Here is a 19,500-nt window from a genome sequence, read left to right as displayed (position 1 = left end):
GGAACTCTACTCAATACTCTGTAATGACCTATGTAGGAAAAGAATATAAAGAAGAGTGGATATATGTATATGTGTAACTGATTCACTTTGCTGTACACCTGAAACTAACAACATTGTAAATCAAGTATACTCCAATCAAAATTAACGAAAAAAAAAAAAAAGACTATGCCCTAAGAAAGAAGACAGCTTGGATTCAGATCCTAGCTCTGTCACCTCTGAGCTGTGTGGTTTAGACAAGTTACTTGACCTTTCTATATCTGTCTCCTGTGTTTTAACTGGGGGTTCATGAAGGCACTAACCTCATAGGGTTATTGTGAGAAATAAATAGGTTAATATAGGTTAACAATCAAAATCTGTGGGGCGCGTTACATTATCTGTGTGTTATCTTTCTGTTATCCTTTACACAGACGATGCAAATTACACATAGGTCAGATTCTCACACCACCTACCCACTGTTCTACTGCCTTCTTTATCTGCTGAGTTACATTCACCTCATTCAAAAAAACTCTTTTGGTGACCTCCTTCAGGTATATTCCTGGGTAAGAGAATGACATTTTAGGATTGGCTATTACCACCTTTTAAAGATACATCATTTGGGGGCACAGTGCAACAGACCATGCTATAGGGACGTGAGGGACAATACAGGACAAAGGAACCCTTCAATACCAGCTGTCTCAGAAGCAGCAGCTACTTATAGAGGCTAAACAGCAAGTAATAAAATCCTTTGAGGCCCCATCTAAATTTCCAGGTTTATTTGGTAGCATCCCACCGTTCCTTAGCTATCTACTACTGGATTTGTAACACTGCATATTTCCTTAATGAAGTTCTCTGTCCCCAAATAAACCATACAGATATGTTCAACAGCTTGCACATCCCCCTGCCCCTGACTTTTTTCACCCAATGCACAAATACTTCTCTAGCCCTCCAGTGTGGGCCTACTGTCCTTCTAATCCCCTTGCCCACAGATTACTTCCACTGTTTGATCACCACCTTGTCCCTGTACCTCTGCTAACCAGTTATTGCTCTTGAAACCTCTTATTAAATGCTCTCACTATTGTGTGGTTTCAGAATATTCTATGTTGGTCCCATTTATAAGGAGTGAAGGGAAACACAGTGACATGATTTGCTATCCATCCACTAGAGGATGTGGAAATTGGCCCAGTGACAGTCTCTTGTAGTGCAGTCTCATGCCCAGGGACTACACTTTTTCTAGACTCTATACCAGTGCTGAACTTGGTGCCCTCATCCAGCTACAAAGAGGTCCCTGGATTTTTGCTCCCTAAATGTTGTGCTTCAGGGGACCTTGCAGGAACCTGCAGTACAGCACTTATGGAATCAAGTTCCATAAGTGAGGCATCTCTCAAGGAGGAAATTTTGGAAGAGCCCAGAGATAAATGGGTAGCTCCTTCATCTAGATATAAGCAATCTAATACACAAAGAACACCTTTGTCCCATGCTGCCTCACCTTCTCGGCAGTTCTCTGCAATATAACTAGTGGCAGCAGAAAGTATGTTAATCAGTGATATTTTCCAGAAATTGAACTTAAAGGTCACTTCAGCTTCTGAGCAAGTGGAAGTGAAACTGAATAATCTTCTAGTTATTTTATGGGAAAATACTTTTCTAATGCCATTCTTGGTATTGTTTCAAATTAGTCTGTTCCCGTAATCGCCACTTTTGCTTATGAATGTTCATCAATATACTTTATATGAATAATAATTTACAAATTGTTTTATATATCTTAAATTAATTATGTATGTTATATATATCATATTAATAACAATATGTAATACCCTATGTCTATTTCACAGAAAGTGAAATGTTTCAGAAACAGGATAAATAAGATTTACTTGAAATAATTTCTAAATATTTTCTAAATAATTATAAAGCCTCTCACAGTGCTCATCCCCGGAATATTAAATATTTTCCTATGGTTGCAAATAGATTGATGTAAATGGATGTAAAATGTTTCATCTCTACCTATCTGTCTATATAGATAGATAGATATATCTTTAGTATGTGGCATTTTCTATTCCATGAGTTCTTAAGGATGATTTTATTAGAGCACATTAAGAGAAGGAAACAATTTTAAAAACTAGAACCCAGAGTCAATTTAGTTTGTTTGTTTTGCTTTTGTCAATTCACTCTTACTCCTGTCGGTTTTTTATTTCTTTCGTGAGTATTTATAAATCTCCTGGCTTGTCTCTTGATGAGATTTTAAGTAAGGGAGATTATTTATATTACTTTTCTAAATAAGTATTTTGCTGGGGCAGGGGAGCCTTTTTTTCAAATGATTGCTTTTAAGTGTCATTTATGGGGACCAGCCAGGCTAATTTTTTGGTTTTCTGGGTAGATCCAAGGTCATTAAAAAAGTGTGACCCGGGCCAAGGTAGCACCTCCTCTTCCAGGTCCGTAGCTCAGGACTGAAGACAGGGAAGGTGGAACAGTCCTGAGGTTCTCGTGCGTGTTCTTCTTTGGGGGCCCCTATAATTCCTGGGTTGTATCTGATGGCTTGCTCCTTCTCTAGCTCCGTCACTTGTTCCCCTTTCTCTTCCTCCCACTAATTGCAGTTTGCCTACAGTTCTGTTCTTTTCTCTCTACAGACTTTCCTCCCTGATCTATTCGCTGTCCTCATTTTCGTTATTATTTAAATGAGAAAGACGCATAAATTATTAATCCTGACCTCTCTCATGGTCTTGATCCCTCTGCCAGTGCTTTTTCCAGTAAACCCCAGTCTAAGGCAATTGATCATCCACTTAACAAGCAGTTTAAATTCTTATTATGATCTCATCATGTACTTTCTTCTATTATGGATGTGATTTTATACACACAAGTGTTTACACTATCTCGTGGTGGAAAAGGAGCACACTTTGGAGTCACAATTTATTATTTGGGAAAATTCGTTGTTATTTAACTCTATCAGCTTTGGTATACTCATATATTGAAGTGGGGTAAATGACAGCGTTGTATTCAAAACACATGTGAGTATTAAATGAGAAAATGTAAATAAAGAATCTCTCCCAGTGCCTGACACCATTGTTATTTAATAAATCAACACTAATAGTTTTATTTCTTCTCACCAATATTCATTAAGCGTGTTTTACTGTTTACAAAAGCCTTGAAATGCCAGGATACAGACTTTGGATTTTATTCTGCAGGCAACTGGGAGCCACTAAAAGTTTTTGAACCATGAAATAACCCAAGAATTAATATTTTAAGAAGATGAACTTAGGAATAATTTCCAGGGAGACCAGCTAAGAGACTCTTTATACATAAAATAAGGTCTGGACTAACACGCCGGTGATGAGAATAGAAAATAAGGGTACTAGAGAAATACAAGGCTATCATATCAGACTTTTACTGTTTGTTATTTATGTATTTCACGATTTTTCCCTGTATAGTCAAAGCATTATTATTATGATGGGAAATTTGCTCTCAGCCTGACTCAGGACTGTTTTATATTCCTCTCAGAGCATAGATGTGTTAGCATTAAAACTTTCTCATTGATGTTATGCTTTTTGAAACCAATGTATATTGTTTCCAGAATTCACAATATCTTCCCACGTATAAGGTCTGAGGTCACACTTGATCTCAGCAGGATATAAAATATCTCATGAATTTTTTCCTGCTAAAGGAAGTTTTAAATATTTCAGGTTGCGAAAATAGTCTTTAGATACAGAGGATGGAGAGTTTGTGTAGACAGCAACTTTCAGGCAGATATCACGGAACTGGAAATATAAGCCAATGACTATCTTAACTAAATATTTAGTTTGTGAAATAAAATAGTGAATCCTTATTTTGTTGTCATGTATATTTAACATTTAGCATCCGGTATTTCTCATGCTGTTCATCCTTTTGTCTTTTTTTTTTTTTTTTTAGTCTTTTGGTATCCTGTCTCTTTTTCGAAAGCTAATGCAAATCTCACGTTCTTCATCAGAATAACAATTCATGAAACATAAATCAGTTCGGTAACTTATTTTCCCTGTCACACATATTCACATTTTATAATAAATTATTTTAATTTAAAATACATTTTGTACCTCTAGCAAACCATCCACTCCTAGGGTGGAGATGTATGTCCACATCTGGTTCATTCTCCTTGACACCTAGCATAGCAATCAGTCTTTGTTGATTTGTAACTATAAGTGAAAAAAAAAATCAAAGTAGACCTGTGAGAGTCAAAAATAAGATCCTGAGTCAGATGTAGCATCAGCAAACTATTATTTTGTTTAAATAAATAATGAAATAGATACTTCAGCTATTCTTTTTAGTTTTAGAAAGAATCTGAAAATCATAGAATGATTATTCTTCTCTTAATCAAAGACATCTAAAATAAGTCTCGTAGATAGCAGTAGTTATTTAATTAAAAAAATGTTAGGTAGTAGTTGAACTTTGTGTACCATTTAGTCAATAAGCTATGGAAATGGTTTAAGTACTCTATTTTGCCTCCCTACTATCTGTTTATTTTGGCTTTAGATTACCTGCATTTTAAAGACTGTTAAGAACAAAAATTACTATGTGAAAGTAGCAGAGAACCTGTTAGTTTAGGAAATAGTACTCCTAAAGTTCAGTTTTACCTTCTAATAAGTATATTGAATTTGTGCATATCCAATACGGAATTTTGGAATTTCTGCAATATGGGTGTATTTTGTTAAAACGTATTTAAGAGAACTAGTACCTGAGGGCTTTTGTTTGTTTGTGTGTTTGTTTGTTTTAATTCCAGCCTGGGGAATAGAGGGTAAGCCTGATAAATGGTCAGTCTCAGGATACCTATTTTGAAATGCCTGTAATTAAAAAAATGATAAATAGTAAAATAATTTTTTGTCTCATAGACTTGTGATATTTCAGAATAAAAAAAAAACAACTTGAGAGAATGTCTAGTCCAACTGTTTAATTTTACAGAGAGGACTGAGGATGAAGTAATGTGAGTTCTTCCTTCCCTCCCTCTCTCCCTTCCTTCCTTCCTTAAACATGAAAGAACAACTTCTATATTCAAAATTGGTGCTGAATGTTTGGAGAGGAATGGCCCCAGGCTTGAGTAATTCATGGTCCACATCTATAAGACACTGGTTGTAGTGTGTTCAGAGGCACACAACCGAGTCATCACAAAGCTGAGTTTATAGCTGACGTCTCTTGGCTCCTAGAGGAGCAGACATCCTACTTTTTACAGATGTCGACAGATGATTTGGAAAATAAATTTAATGCGTTCTGTGCGAGTTGTCGACACTTAGATCCAGGCAAGGTGATGACTGCTAGTCATATAATGATGACCATTTCTGAAAGAATATATTAATTTTCTTATGTGATAATCAAAAGCTCTGTTCTGGTTATGATCACCAATGCTATAGAGCTGCTCTTGACCTGATCTCTGTCTACTTTCATTATTTAAAAAAGGGTACATTTATCAATGTACGCCTTATATTAGCACTATAGAATTTTTAAGCTATATATTCATGTATACACACTCTTATATATACATATATATGCATATATCTGAAGGGGCGCAAATATGTCACCCTCTGAAACTGCCTCTTTAGCATAAGGCTTATCTTGCTCTGGTTCTTTTTAAGAGACAACGGGTGTAAGAGAAGCTCTGAAAATCTAGTAGAATTTACCCTCTTGTAAGAGAAATTTACATTTATGAAGGAAATATCCATTTGTAAGGGTGTCTTTCACTCCTACCAGGAAGAGGAGGATAACCGAATCTTAAACTCTTTTTGCTGGAGAAGGCCACAGACTTATATCTGCATAACAACCACGCCCTTGTTTGTTAAGGACTGGTGTCTAACTGCACATACCCCTTCCCCCCACCAAAATGCTAAGTAATAGGTAGATTATGCTGGCAGAGATGGGTCTTTTCCACATTTTTAAAATATGAAACTCTGGTACAAAATTCTGTCAAGCCATTCAACTGTAGTGTAGACTTTAATCCAAAATAAATGTCCTTATCAAAAGTATTCATGTTAATAGTATCCTCTGTAGTTACTGGTTTGTTGTTTATAGTTCTTTGTCTGTAGGAGGTAACCTTATGTAAAATGTTGCCACTTTCCAGTCATCATTTGGGTGTGAACGAAGAAAAAGAGATAACATTTTTACACAATATCATGCTTTCTGGATGTGGTCACCTTTAATAATAGAAACCAAAAGAAACATTTCCCAATGTATTCATCAAAGTTCTACCAGGAAGCAGATGTGCAGTCTTATTTTTCTCTTAATCATGTATTTATTTATTGCGTTACATCTTTCAGTTGTGGATATTTTCCTGTAGAGGGAAATTCCATCCTTCCTGGAATAATAATTCCCCAATTTTTATATGTATTTTTTTTTAACTGATGAGTTGATGTGAAAATACAGTCTCCCTTCTTAAATGTATTGGTCTTTTGATCATATCTCTATATAGGGAGAGCTTGAGTGCTTATAACTCTTTCTGAGGATATTTCTGTGGTATCAAAAAAAAAATTCAGGGAATTTTAGAGGAAAGTAATCATATTTCTACTAAAATTCAAACAAATGGCTCTCCAACAATAGAAGCAGTTTCATGGAAAATTTTAGTAACATCTAAAGGTGAAAATTTATAGTAACTCAACCTCCTATCATTCTAGCTTTTTCACTTCTTTTCTTCACTCCTGCTGAAATGATTTGTGTCCATCAGAACATCCCAGCCTTGGTTGTCCTCCATCTTTCCAGAATCCTTGGTTTCACTTATCTATGTATCCAGCCTAGATCTCCAGATCAGGCATTTCAAACAAAAAATTTCAGCCTACTGTAACATCTCATATGCTGATGTAGTTGATGTAGTTTCCTACATAATGATGCATATACTTGTCTGAGCTCTTTGATCTTCACATGGGTTTCTATTCGTCTGGGTCTAATGAATTACCTGCTGCTTCACCAGCCCATCCTTACTGGTGGATCTTACTCTGGACCAAATAATTTGTGTTGATCTCAGAACAGTGTTCAGACAACTTTTGACAAATTTGATAATTTATACTCACCTTTGCAACACCTATACACCATCATTCAGACTACTGTTTGATCACTTGTTGTGGCCACAGTCTGTTATGTGTTACACCCTCCTGTATAAAACCTCCAACTCATGTTTCTTTATATCTTCCTGGCCTTCAAACATAAAATGTGTAAAATAAAACAGGATTTTGTTTTCTTAACCTCTTTATTTCTTTTGTCACAATTCAACTAGTAATCTGAATTTAATTAACAATCATCCCTAGTGCAATGTAGAGCATGTGTTTTGGGCTTAGTCTACCTGGGTTCCCATCCTGACTGTGTCACTTATTGAATTGTAGCTTTGGGCATCTAATTTCATCTTTCTGTTTTAGTTTCCAGAACTGTAAAATGGAGTAATAAGAATATTTAACAGGTTAATGTGGAGATTAAATAAATCAATGAGTTCTCAGCTTAGAATAGTGTCTGTTCTTTAGTTATCCCTGCATAAATGTTAGCTGCTGTTATTATCACGTTCCTTTGCTCTTTATTTCCAGTTAGTTCAGCAAGTTTTCTTAAAATTTCCCTTCTTTTTATTCTCACTGCCTACACCATGATTCAAACCTTCATGGTCTTTTGCCTGTATTATTTTAATAGTCTCCTAATTCATATTCCTGTTCTCATTTAATCATAAGCTCTAACTAACTTAGAATGTTGCATTCTGAAACCTTTATCTTGGTTAGGAACACTGTATTTGGCAAGGTAAAGGTTTTATAGAAAAACACATAATCGAAGCAAAACTAAAAATGGCATTAAGTATCATGAGTATGTATATACATGTGTGTGTATGTGTAAGAAACCTTGTACTAAATAAAAGTGAAAGCAGCCTCCTTCTAACCAAATTAGATACTCATGGTTATTAAACCTCCTGTGTTGCTAATCATCTTGTTGGTACCTTCCTTGTTGATTAAAAAACTACTGAGGGGGCTTCCCTGGTGGCGCAGTGGTTGAGAGTCCGCCTGCCGATGCAGGGGACACGCGTTTGTGCCCCGGTCCGGGAAGATCCCACATGCCGCAGGGCGGCTGGGCCCGTGAGTCATGGCCATTGAGCCTATGCGTCCGGAGCCTGTGCTCCGCAACGGGGGAGGCCACAACAGTGAGAGGCCCGTGTACCGCAAAAAAAAAAAAAAACCCAAAAAACAAACAAACAAATAAACTACTGAAGCATGTGATATGCTTGGGTATATATTTATATAATTTTCTGTTAGGGAGACCATATAACTTTGAAAATTTGTGAAGCAGTTTGTATTTTCTCTTGATTTATATATCTATTTTCTCTACCATATCTTCTCTCCATAAAATGGGACTCCTTATAACACACTTATTCCTGTTTTATATGAGAGAGATCAGGAATAGTTGATGCTCTTTTGTTTAAAGGGAATGACTAGAAGTGGACTTAAATGTGAATTTTAAAAAATTGTTGTACATATGCATCAAGTTACTGAAAAATCACAAGTAATGAAACCATTGTGGGTAAGGCACGATTTTCTCTGATAATCGTGTTCCTTTCATCATCAACTGTACTCTAACGCCACTGTTGTCATCCATTCCCTGTCCAGAGTGATGGCAGAATCCAGTTTAAGTGCTTTAAATTGGTATGACCTGGGTTTAATCTAACTTTGCAGCTTAGATCACACTTATTTTACCCACACGAAATAATAACATCACCTCTTTTCTCATACCATATCTTTTGTTTTGTTTTGTTTTTGCGGTACGCAGGGCTCTTCTGTTGCGGAGCACAGGCTCTGGACACGCAGGCTCAGCGGCCATGGCTCACGGGCCTAGCCGCTCCGCGGTATGTGCGATCTTCCCGGACAGGGGCACGAACCCGTGTCCCCTGCCTCGGTAGAAGGACTCTCAACCACTACGCCACCAGGGAAGCCCCTCTCATACCATATCTTATGTGTCTCTTGAAATATTACCCACTCTCAAATTCCAGCTTAAATGCTATCCCGACTATGAAATTTCCACTCCATTCCCCTCCCATCTCAATCAAGAAATAATTTTTAACAATTTAGTTCATATTTTATACCTCTTTTATAGCACTTACATTATGTCTAAATTATAGCTGTTTGTATACATGTTTTTTTTAAGTACACTGTTATCCCCTTTAGTAAAGGACCACATTTTGTTGACCAACTACAAACAGAGTACAGTGGAGTTGAATCTTATACAGGTTCTAAGTTCAATATTTAAAGTTAAAATTTCATCTTTTTAATATTATCCTGAAAAGTCACTAAAGTAATAGATAAAATGTATTATACAGCATTTGTGTGCCAGGTTAGGAGCTGACATTCAGTATCTCAAAAATACATAGCAGTGAAAGTTTTCCTTCTACATTGAATCAAGTCACTGTCTTTTTACTTCAGCACAGATGAAGTAATTGGCTTGTATTTAGAGGCTGTGTTGTATGAAAAAAATCCATGCCTCTTTAAACATGCAAATCAAATACAGCTTGAGGAGATGTTTAGACTGTGAGAACTGAGAATGCCTAAATGGATTTCTTTTTTTTCCCCTCAAAATTATTTTTAGAAAGCTAAGTGGTCTAAAAATTCTTTCTATCTTCTTGGTTTTCATGAAATTTGGTTACCTACTTTCAAAAGGGTTTGGATAAGTAAGTAGGTAGATAGATCAACAGATAGATGGATAGAGAGGTAGAGGTTTGGGTAAACATATACTAGTTTGGAGGACTATATCAAATTTTAAAACTTCTGTGCATCAGAACCAACAACAGAGTGAAAAGACAACTTATGACATAGAAGAAATAATTGCAAATCATATATCTGAAAAGGGTTAATATCCAGAATATATAAAGGACTCCTACAACTCAATAACGTCAACAACAACAAAAAACTGATTGAAAAATGAGCAAAGGATTAAATAGATATTTATTCAAAGAACACTTAAAAATAGCCAATAAGCATATGAAAAGATGCTCAATATCACTAATCATTAGAGAAATGCAAATCAAAACCACGATGAGTTATATCACTTCACGTCTATTAAGATGGCTACTGTCCAAACAATAGAAAATAATAAGGGTTGGTGAGGATACAGAGAAATTGAAATCCTTGTGCACTGTTAATGGGAATGTAAAATGATCCACCCGCTTAGGAAAACAGTCCGGAGTTTCCATTAAAAAATCGAAAATAGGGCTTCCCTGGTGGCGCAGTGGTTGAGAGTCCGCCTGCCGATGCAGGGGACACTGGTTCGTGCCCCGGTCCGGGAAGATCCCACACGCCACGGAGCGGCTGGGCCCGTGAGCCATGGCCGCTGAGCCTGCGCGTCCGGAGCCTGTGCTCCGCAACGGGAGAGGCCACAACAGTGAGAGGCCCGCGTACCGCAAAAAAAAAAAAAAAAAAAAAAAAAAATCGAAAATATAATTACCACATGATCCAGCAATGCCACTTCTGGGTATATATCCCAAAGACCTGAAAGCAGGCTATCAAAGAAATATTTGCACACCCAAATTTATTGTGGCATTATTCATAATAGCCATGAGATGGAAACCACCGAAATGTCTATCAGTGGATAAATGGACAAACAAAATATGGTGTGTATATACAGTGGAAAGTGATTCAGCCTTAAAAAAGAAGGAAATCCTGTCACATGCCACAGCATGGATAAACCTTGAAGACATTATGTTAAGTGAAATAATCCAGTCACAAAAAAACACATGGTGTATGATTTCACTTCTATGAGGTGTTTAAGTAGCCAAACTCATAGAAATAAGAAATTAGAATGGTGGTTTCAGGGACTGAGGGGAGGGAGAAATGGGGGGTTATTCAATGAGTGTAGAGTTTCAGTTTTGTAAGATGAGAAAGTTCTGGAGATCTGTTGCACAACAATGTGAATATACACAACAATACTAAGTTGCACACTTAAAAATGGTTAAGATGATAAATTTCATGTTACATGGGTTTTTGTTTACCAAAATTAAAAATGATTTAAGAACACTAGTTGAGGGCTTCCCTGGTGGTGCACTGGTTAAGAATCCGCCTGCCAATTCAGGGGACATGGGTTTGAGCCCTGGTCTGCGAAGATCCCACATGCCACAGAGCAACTAAGCCCGCGCACCACAACTGCACTCTAGAGCCCATGTGCCATAACTACTGAGGCCATGTGCCACAACTGCTGAAGCCCACGCACCTAGAGCCTGTGCTCTGCAACAAGAGAAGCCACAGCAGTGAGAAGCACGAGCACCGCAACGAAGAGTAGCCCCCGTTTGCAGCAACTAGAGAAAGCCCGCGTGCATCAATGAAGACCCAACACAGCCAAAAATAAATTAAATAAATTTTTTTTAAAAAAGGAATACTAGTTTAAATAACTAGTTTAAATCTAGGATGCGTGGCATTATACAATGTAGTTGCTCAGTTCAAATTATCATTCAAGAAAGGCTTTGCAATAGAAACATTGTTAAAAGAGCAAACTTTTACTCAGAGAGACCTTCGTTCAAATCCATGCTCTGCTACTGACTGACTATGTGACCTGAAACACTAGTTTAACTTTTCTGAGCATCAGTTTCATCACAAGCTAATTTGGATTAAAAATATCTACCTGCAGCAGCTTGAAATGAAAATCATTGAGTTTAGCACATAGTAAGCGTGCAAAAAAGGTTGTTTATTATCATTACTATTGATGGTTCCATTTAAAAAAGGTTTATAACTTATAGTGCAAGTTCAAACCTTCTTTGTTAGAACAGGCATCTGTGACTTTACTCATTTCAATTTATATTTGGAAGATAGGCAGGACTTACTTTTTTTTTCCTACTGTTTTTGAAAGGGCATTCAGACATGAAATGCTTGATTATTTACTTGAATCAGGATTGAAACACTTGGCTAGTTGAAGGCAATTCTGGGAATTAGAAAAAAGGGCCCCTCTCTGAATGACTGAAGCTGGATTTCTGAATTGGGTCTTTCAAACATAATAGGGTTCTTTGCCCATTTTCCATGAATTTACATTTCTCATAGAACATTGCTTTGGATCAGATAAAATTTAAGTAACATCTCTCATTTTTTTCATTACTTTATTAATCGTTCTCACTCTCCTTACATCCTTTCTGTTGGACACTGGACTCTTTCTTTCCTTATTTATTTTCCTATCATGTGTACTCTCTTTATATAGCCTTTGTTTTTTTCAGATTCCAGTTCTTATTTTTCAAGTGTGACAAATATACTCTCATGAATTTTTAGAAATTTAGCTTTATTTTACTCTTCACTTTCTCACAAGCACTAAGTTCTTTGCTTTGCAAGAGTTTTCTTACTAAATTATGATTCTGTTGTGTGGTGAGTGATATTATTTTCTACCTTACACAGATGAGGAAACTGAGGCACAGAGAGATTACATAACTTGCCCAAGTTCCCGCCTACTAAGTGTGAAGAGTGGGATGTGGACCCAGGAGGTTTGATTCCAAGGCTCAGGCTCTCCAGTGCTACACAAATATTACCTCATTTTCTTGAAGAGGCACTTTCAAAGACTGCCTTTTTTTCCCTTTCCTTTACTCTCTCTATGTTTTACATTCCTACTCATTTCTTTTAGGAATTTCCCCCTTCCCTTCAAAATGTAGATTAACATTTTAGAATATAGTGCTTTCCCTCTCTTGTTCTGCCTTTCTTACCGCACCTCTGTCCTTCCAGGTCACTAGCGCACTGCTGGGGATGTCCTTGGCCTCTGAACCTTTGCCCTGTGACATTCATTTGCTGACTCAGTTCCTTTACTTCTGTCTTCCAAGGACTCTGAGCATTTTAAATGTTACTTTCCTCTCAGTCAGTTCCAAGATGATGTTTGCCTCTGCTAAGTGTATTTCCTCTAAGCTACTGGGACCTTCTGTTCTGCAGATTGCTTTTTGGTGCAATTTGGAATGAAGTTGCCAAGTTTCTTTTTGTGCATATGCTCGCTTTTCACTTCCTGGAACCTTGACAGAGCTTCCACTCTTTTTCTACATTGTTCTCTCTTCACTCTGCTAGTATACCTCTGCCATATTGTTTTCTCTCCACCCCAGTTCCCTTCAGAATCCCTTGTCCTGAATGCTTCAATCTACCAGAAACTTCCACTGTCTTTTTTATTGTGGCAAGAGTTGTATTTTAATTAACTACAATATGTCAGTCTGTGAAAACAAATGGCTATACATTCTGGAAACTTCAGCAACTAAGTTTTGTTATTATATTTTTACCTGATCTACTCCATCTGCTTCTTTCATTTCTCTTATAAGAATTGTGCTTTAATGATTCCCAAGAAACTCATAATGAGGATGTGGCTTTACACAGTAATCACTGTATGTGAACTATGAGTGCTTATTGGTGCTGTGATTGAGGACACAAATCATGTAAGAAATCCAGGGCAGTGGAAAGACCACAGGGCATGCAGTCAGAAGATGCCAGTTCTTGCTGTTAGTGGTTCTTAATGTCAACTTTATTTTAGCTTCTACAGTATCTCCTCTTATTCTCAGCTTTGTTATTTGTAAAATGGAGGATTAATAATACCTAACTCCAAAGGTGAGGTTCAAATGAGACAAAAAGCACACGTGTTTTCCAGTTTGGAAATAGCTATACAACAGGTACAGATTATTATTAGATTGACTCTCAAAGCACAGAGATGAAAGTTTGTCAAGCACATAAAAATTTAAATGAAAACCAGTGGAAAATATGACCAGAAATGTATAAGAATTTGATTTATTTAGTTTTCTATCGAGTATCAGGAGTTTTCTTAAAATATTGAAATCTGCACTTTGGGTTTTATTTAATGGAAGAAAACTTCAGCATAACCCTATAAATATTTGAGTATGTGAGGGTGATGGTAACATGTTTTTCTGACCCAAATATCATAATCCAAAAATGATACTATGTGGGTAGTTCACAGTTTCTTCATATGATAAGGTGGCTATTCCAGTGTGATTCATAGGGAGAACACAGCCTACAAAGACATGGAGCAGCATGTGTTATGATGGCTGAAGTTCCACCTGAGAATCCTTTGCTTCCTTCTGTGAGGAGTCATGTCACTCCCACAGGAATGGTGATTTCAGGGTTTTATATCTCCCCACATGTCTAGTTACATAAGTGATTCATTTACATTTTAATCTTTAAAAATACCATATTGCAAGTGAACACATAGAATCACTGGAAGCCACATTAAAAGGATTTATTATCCCATTTTATTCCCTTCTGAAAACTGCTGAATTACTATACCATTTCAAGCCATTAATTAATGAAGACATTTGTATGAACAAAATATGGAGGATAAAGCTAAATTTTTCAGTTCTTTTGAAAATTGAGCTTGAACTGTTAACATGATTCCAATTTTTTTTATTCTGTTGATTGCTTTGTCCTCTAGAATCGTGGTAACCATCTGAGTGGTCAAGTTGCTTGTATCTTGTGTGTACAGACTGATACCAGCTGTTTCCCAGGACGTGCCTCGCTCCATACCAGGTGAAGAGATTTTTCACTTGTATGTTTATACTTCCCTTCCTAATTCTAGGGTTGTCTTCTTTTCTGCCTTATTGCAATTATTCTCTATAAACCTCTCCCCTTGGTACCAGATTAAATAATAATGTTTTTCCTCTAGATTATTTATGTCCTTTGCCTATTTGTAGATAGCTACTTTGCCCATCCACTTGTTGCTCTGCCAAGATGTGCTCGTTCAGTGCTTTAATCTTGTATCATCAGTCATTTTTCTCTGCATCTTAATCCTGTTCCATCGTGTCCCTGAACTCCTTCCAGCTTCTCTGCACCTTTTAGGTAATGAGGTACCTGGATCTGAGCACCGGGTACGGTCCCATCAGTCCTGTCTAGGAGGGTCCCATTGCCTCCAGGCTGCTGTGATGCCTTCTTGTTCCCTGAGGTGCTCATTAGAAAGACGATGCCTGTCTGTACAGGCAGAGTCAAGCATGGCTTCATCGCCCCCGTTCTCCTGTAGCTCCCTTCTGGCTAATCCTTTTTTCAGAGTGACAATTCCAATTTCTCTCCTCCCCCCTCATTTTCTTGCTCTCTAGCTCTCACTGTAAGTTTGTCCCTGTTGCTCTCTACTGCTTTTATTTTACTTATCCTGCCTGACTCATGATCTAATTCATCTGTTTATCTCCCCATTTCTCTCTTTTTCTTGATCTAACGCAACATCTTGCCAGTTCCACCATTTTCTACTTGGTGCTGGTAACAATCTCTGCCACTCTGATTGTACACGCATCTATCTCTTAACCAAATCGACTTCTTTCACTCCTCCATGGGAAAAGATACTCTTATTCCCTTATGTTTATCTAATATATTACCTTGTCATTTTTTAATGAAACAATAACTAGTTTGACATTATTCTGTTAGGCTTGAAAATTTAGTTTTATCGCAGTTCCTTAGAGAAATGAGCTATACATTATGTTTAATACTACTGTTTGCAACTTAATAAAATGACATTTAGTTCAGTTTTTAATCCATAAATTATATATTTTGGGGAAAGACATGGTAGGTATAATGTCTCTGAAATAGTTACAATGTAAATCATGGTTTGTGTTTCTTAAATACTTGTTAATTTCTTCCTTCTTTCACTCCATTCTTTCTTCCTTCACTCCATTCTTCCCTGTCTTTCCTGCTGCCTTCCTCCCATCACATAATGGTCCTGAAATCCTGGCACCTGCAGGATAGTGTGAGGGAGAGAATGCAGCATCTGTGATCCTAGACCCTGCTCTAAAAGTGACGAACTGTGCAGCTACATCAAATCACTTATATTGTCACTTGTGTTCTCATACATAACAAGAGCTGGCTTCAAAAAAGTGATGATTAAGTGAGAATAAGACAGCATTTTATTCACAATTTATAGGAATATGAGAGATAACTCCTAAGTAAGTTTTGGGTCAAATTAAGGAGGATCTTGACAACTGGAAAAGTTTTATGTGAAACAACAGAAGGCTTCCCATTGCTTGTCAAATGAATTTTATCAAAACCTTCAAGAGTATGAATGTGGTTTGAGTAAAAATGGAGAACTGAAGTGAGGGAGGCTGGAAAAGTTGCTAGGAAAATGTTATAACAGTTCAGGAATTAGGTAGTAAAGACAGATAAAGATTAGAGCTTGGAGGAAAAGTTGAATCTAGTATTATGGATTTGGGAACCAACTTTAAAATCAGTGGCTGGTCAAAAGTGGTTGGATTGAGTCCTACCACCTGGAGTGTTTTTTATTTATTAATTTATTATTATTATTATTTTTAACATCTTTATTGGAGCATAATTGATTTACAATGGTGTGTTAGTTTCTGCTTTATAACAAAATGAATCAGCTATACATATACATATATTCCCATGTCTCCTTCCTCTTGCTTCTCCCTCCCTCCCTCCCTCCCTATCCCACCCCTCTAGGTGGTCACAAAGCATGGAGCTGATCTCCCTGTGCTATGTGGCTGCTTCCCACTAGCTATCTATTTTACATTTGGTAGTGTATATATGTTCGTGCCACTCTCTCGCTTTGTCACAGCTTACCCTTCCCCCTCCCCGTGTCCTGAAGTCCATTCTCTAAGTCTGCCTCTTTATTCCTGTCCTGCCTGAGCCATTTTTTCTTTTCTTTTTTTTTAGATTCCATATATATGTGTTAGCATACGATATTTGTTTTTCTCTATCTGACTTACTTCACTCTGTATGACAGACTCTAGGTCCATCCACCTCACTACAAATAACTAAATTTTGTTTCTTTTTATGGCTGAGTAATATTCTATTGTATCTATGTGCCACATCTTCTTTATCCATTCATCTGTCAATGGACACTTAGGTTGCTTCCATGTCCTGGCTATTGTAAATAGAGCTGTAGTGAATATTTTGGTACATGACTCTTTTTGAATTATGCTTTTCTCAGGGTATATGCCCAGTAGTGGGATTGCTGGGTCACATGGCAGTTCTATTTTTAGTATTTTAAGTAACCTCCATTATGTTCTCCACAGTGGCTCTATCAGTTTACATTCCCACCAACAGTGCAAGAGGGTTCCCTTTCCTCTACACCCTCTCCAGCATTTATTGTTTGTAGATTTTATGATGATGGCCATTCTGACTGGTGTGAGGTGATACCTCATTGTAGTTTTGATTTGCATTTCTCTAATGATTAGTGATGTTGAGCATTCTTTCATGTGTTTGTTGGCAATCTGTATATCTTCTTTGGAGAAATGTCTATTTAGGTCTTCTGCCCATTTTTGGATTGGGTTGTTTGTTTTTTTGTTATTGAGCTGCATGAGCTGCTTGTAAATTTTGGAGATTAATCCTTTGTCAGTTGCTTCATTGGCAAATATTTTCTCCCATTCTGAGGGTTGTCTTTTCATCTTGTTTATGGTTTCCTTTGCTCTGCAAAAACTTTTGAGTTTCATTAGGTCCCATTTGTTTATTTTTGTTTTTATTTCCATTTCTCTAGGAGGTGGGTCAAAAAGGATCTTGCTGTGATTTATGTCATAGAGTGTTCTGCCTATGTTTTCCTCTAAGAGTTTGATGGTGTCTGGCCTTACATTTAGGTTGTTAATCCATTTTGAGTTTATTTTTGTGTATGGTGTTAGGGAGTGTTCTAATTTCAATCTTTTACATGTCGCTGTCCAGTTTTCCCAGCACCGCTTATTGAAGAGGCTGTCTTTTCTCCATTGTGTATTCTTGCCTCCTTTATCAAAGAAAGGGTGACCATATGTGTGTGGGTTTATCTCTGAGCTTTCTGTCCTGTTCCATCACCTGGAGTGTATTCATGGCTAATCCAGACTCCAGAATACCCCTCTGTGGCTTGCTGAAATGGAGCATTTGGAGATGGCGGCATGGAAACTGTAATTGTTACAAGCCCCTCAGTTACTTCGTATGCTCATAACTGGTTACAGAATTTTCAGAGAAAAGAGTTGTCACTGTCACAATAAGTTAATTTTAGGGTCTAGTGTGATGAGGAAAAGAAGGAGAAACTAAAGGGGGTTAATGGACCAAGAGACTAGGATCATGGAGGGAAAAACCTGGGCCTGCAATGAGGGAGTGATGTGGTTAACCAATCAGGTAGACACGATAGGCACTGTTGGTGGGAATGGGTGAGGAAGTTCAATTGAGAAATTTGTGAGACACCTAGGAATTCTGATCTTTTGTTCTTAGTAGAATAGAAAAACTTCCGAATGGTATTGCAAATCAGTGTGCTTTAGGTGACTAAAGTGAAAAGTTGAGAACAGAATATTGTTGGGGAAGGGAACCACACCTCTGGCCAGCAGAGATTTGGTTGTTTAGTTCTCTTTTGTTTTCCCCAAATAGTGGTGATGCATGTGAAGCTATAAATTAATGCTTTTCATTTACTTATATGTATTGGGAAAGCAAAATTAAAAAGTAAATGGCTAATCATCTTCGGGCACAGTGCATAGGACCCAGACATCAGAGTGTTAGTGTGAGCACTTAAGATAAAATGTATAGAGTTTAGGAAAGGGTCAAATAGTGGAGAAAAGATGCATAAATTGTACAGTGGGGGCCTGTTTAGGGATACCAAATTGTAACTTCTTTGTAGAAGCATTTTTTAGGAACTTAGTCTAACTTGGGAAAATGAATGAAAAAATCTTTCTGTTAATATTTTGAAAATAACCAGTCTTTTATTCAAGTTATCTTCATTTAGTATACTACACCAGTATTTCAACATTAACATCAAAATTGTTACCTTGTTTGAGATTAGTGTTCTTTATTTACTGCCACGTTTTTAGTATTGACTTTCTTTAGCCATCGAAGCAAATAAGAATGAATCTTTATTTCATAAAATGAAGAAAGAGAATCAAAACACAGATCTTTGTAAAAAAAAAAATCTGACTTAAAAAAGTAGGCTTGTGTTGGAGATAGTAAGACTTTCTATATCTGAAAGTGGCATTTATTTCTGAAGCATGTCAGCCTCCCTGCACAGTGACTTACTGTGTTTATCTATAGAGAGAAAAGTAAACTATTATGCAAACTCACTTCCATTTGGAAACTGTAGTGCCAAGCGTTAATGGCATCATTATTTCAAACAAAATCTGTTAGAACCATTACTTTTTGTCATAGGTTTCATGTAGGAATTTCCATGAAGAGTTTGTAGTCTACAAGATATTCACATGGCATAACTATTTTCTTCTTACTATCTATTATGCTAATGATTTTCTGGGTAGACAGAGTGGTCCTTTTATTTTAAAAAAAGTCAATTTCTTAGCCTTTGCTAGCTGTCTTTCTGAATGTATCCCTTATACCAATTGAATATGGGTGATATATTGGTGATATCTTTGGAGGGAAATATAAACAACACATGAGGGGATGGAGTTTGCCCATAAGTTGGTAAGCATCTTAAAATTTTTCAATATTGAATTAAAATGTCATCAAGATCATAAGGATTAAAGAGAGACTTGTTTCTCTCAAGAGAGAATTTTGGAACTTTGTTAGCTCTTGAAAGTACACTTGTTCTTTCAGGTTGGTAGAATCAAGCTCTAGCATTCTATGAAATACATAAAAGTTGAAGGCTGCTTTGTTATATTAAGAGTTACTTATCTTATGGCATAATATAAGATATAAATAT

General features: G+C 36.9%; 1 protein-coding gene across 2 annotated transcripts in view; it reads left to right on the top strand.

Annotated features, from left to right (window-relative positions):
* The window catches only part of SEMA3D (semaphorin 3D), a 210,631-nt gene that overhangs the window by 13,130 nt on the left and 178,001 nt on the right, over positions 1-19,500 (top strand). For both annotated transcript variants that reach the window (XM_081244741.1, XM_081244740.1), the window contains exon 2: positions 14,329-14,423. The gene's annotated coding sequence lies outside the window, so the exon portion shown is untranslated. The remainder of the gene's footprint in view (positions 1-14,328; positions 14,424-19,500) is intronic.

This window comes from Mesoplodon bidens (assembly GCF_964165515.1).
Source record: "Mesoplodon bidens genome assembly, chromosome: 9".
Taxonomy (NCBI): domain Eukaryota; kingdom Metazoa; phylum Chordata; class Mammalia; order Artiodactyla; family Ziphiidae; genus Mesoplodon; species Mesoplodon bidens.
This window is presented reverse-complemented; position numbering and strand designations above follow the sequence as displayed.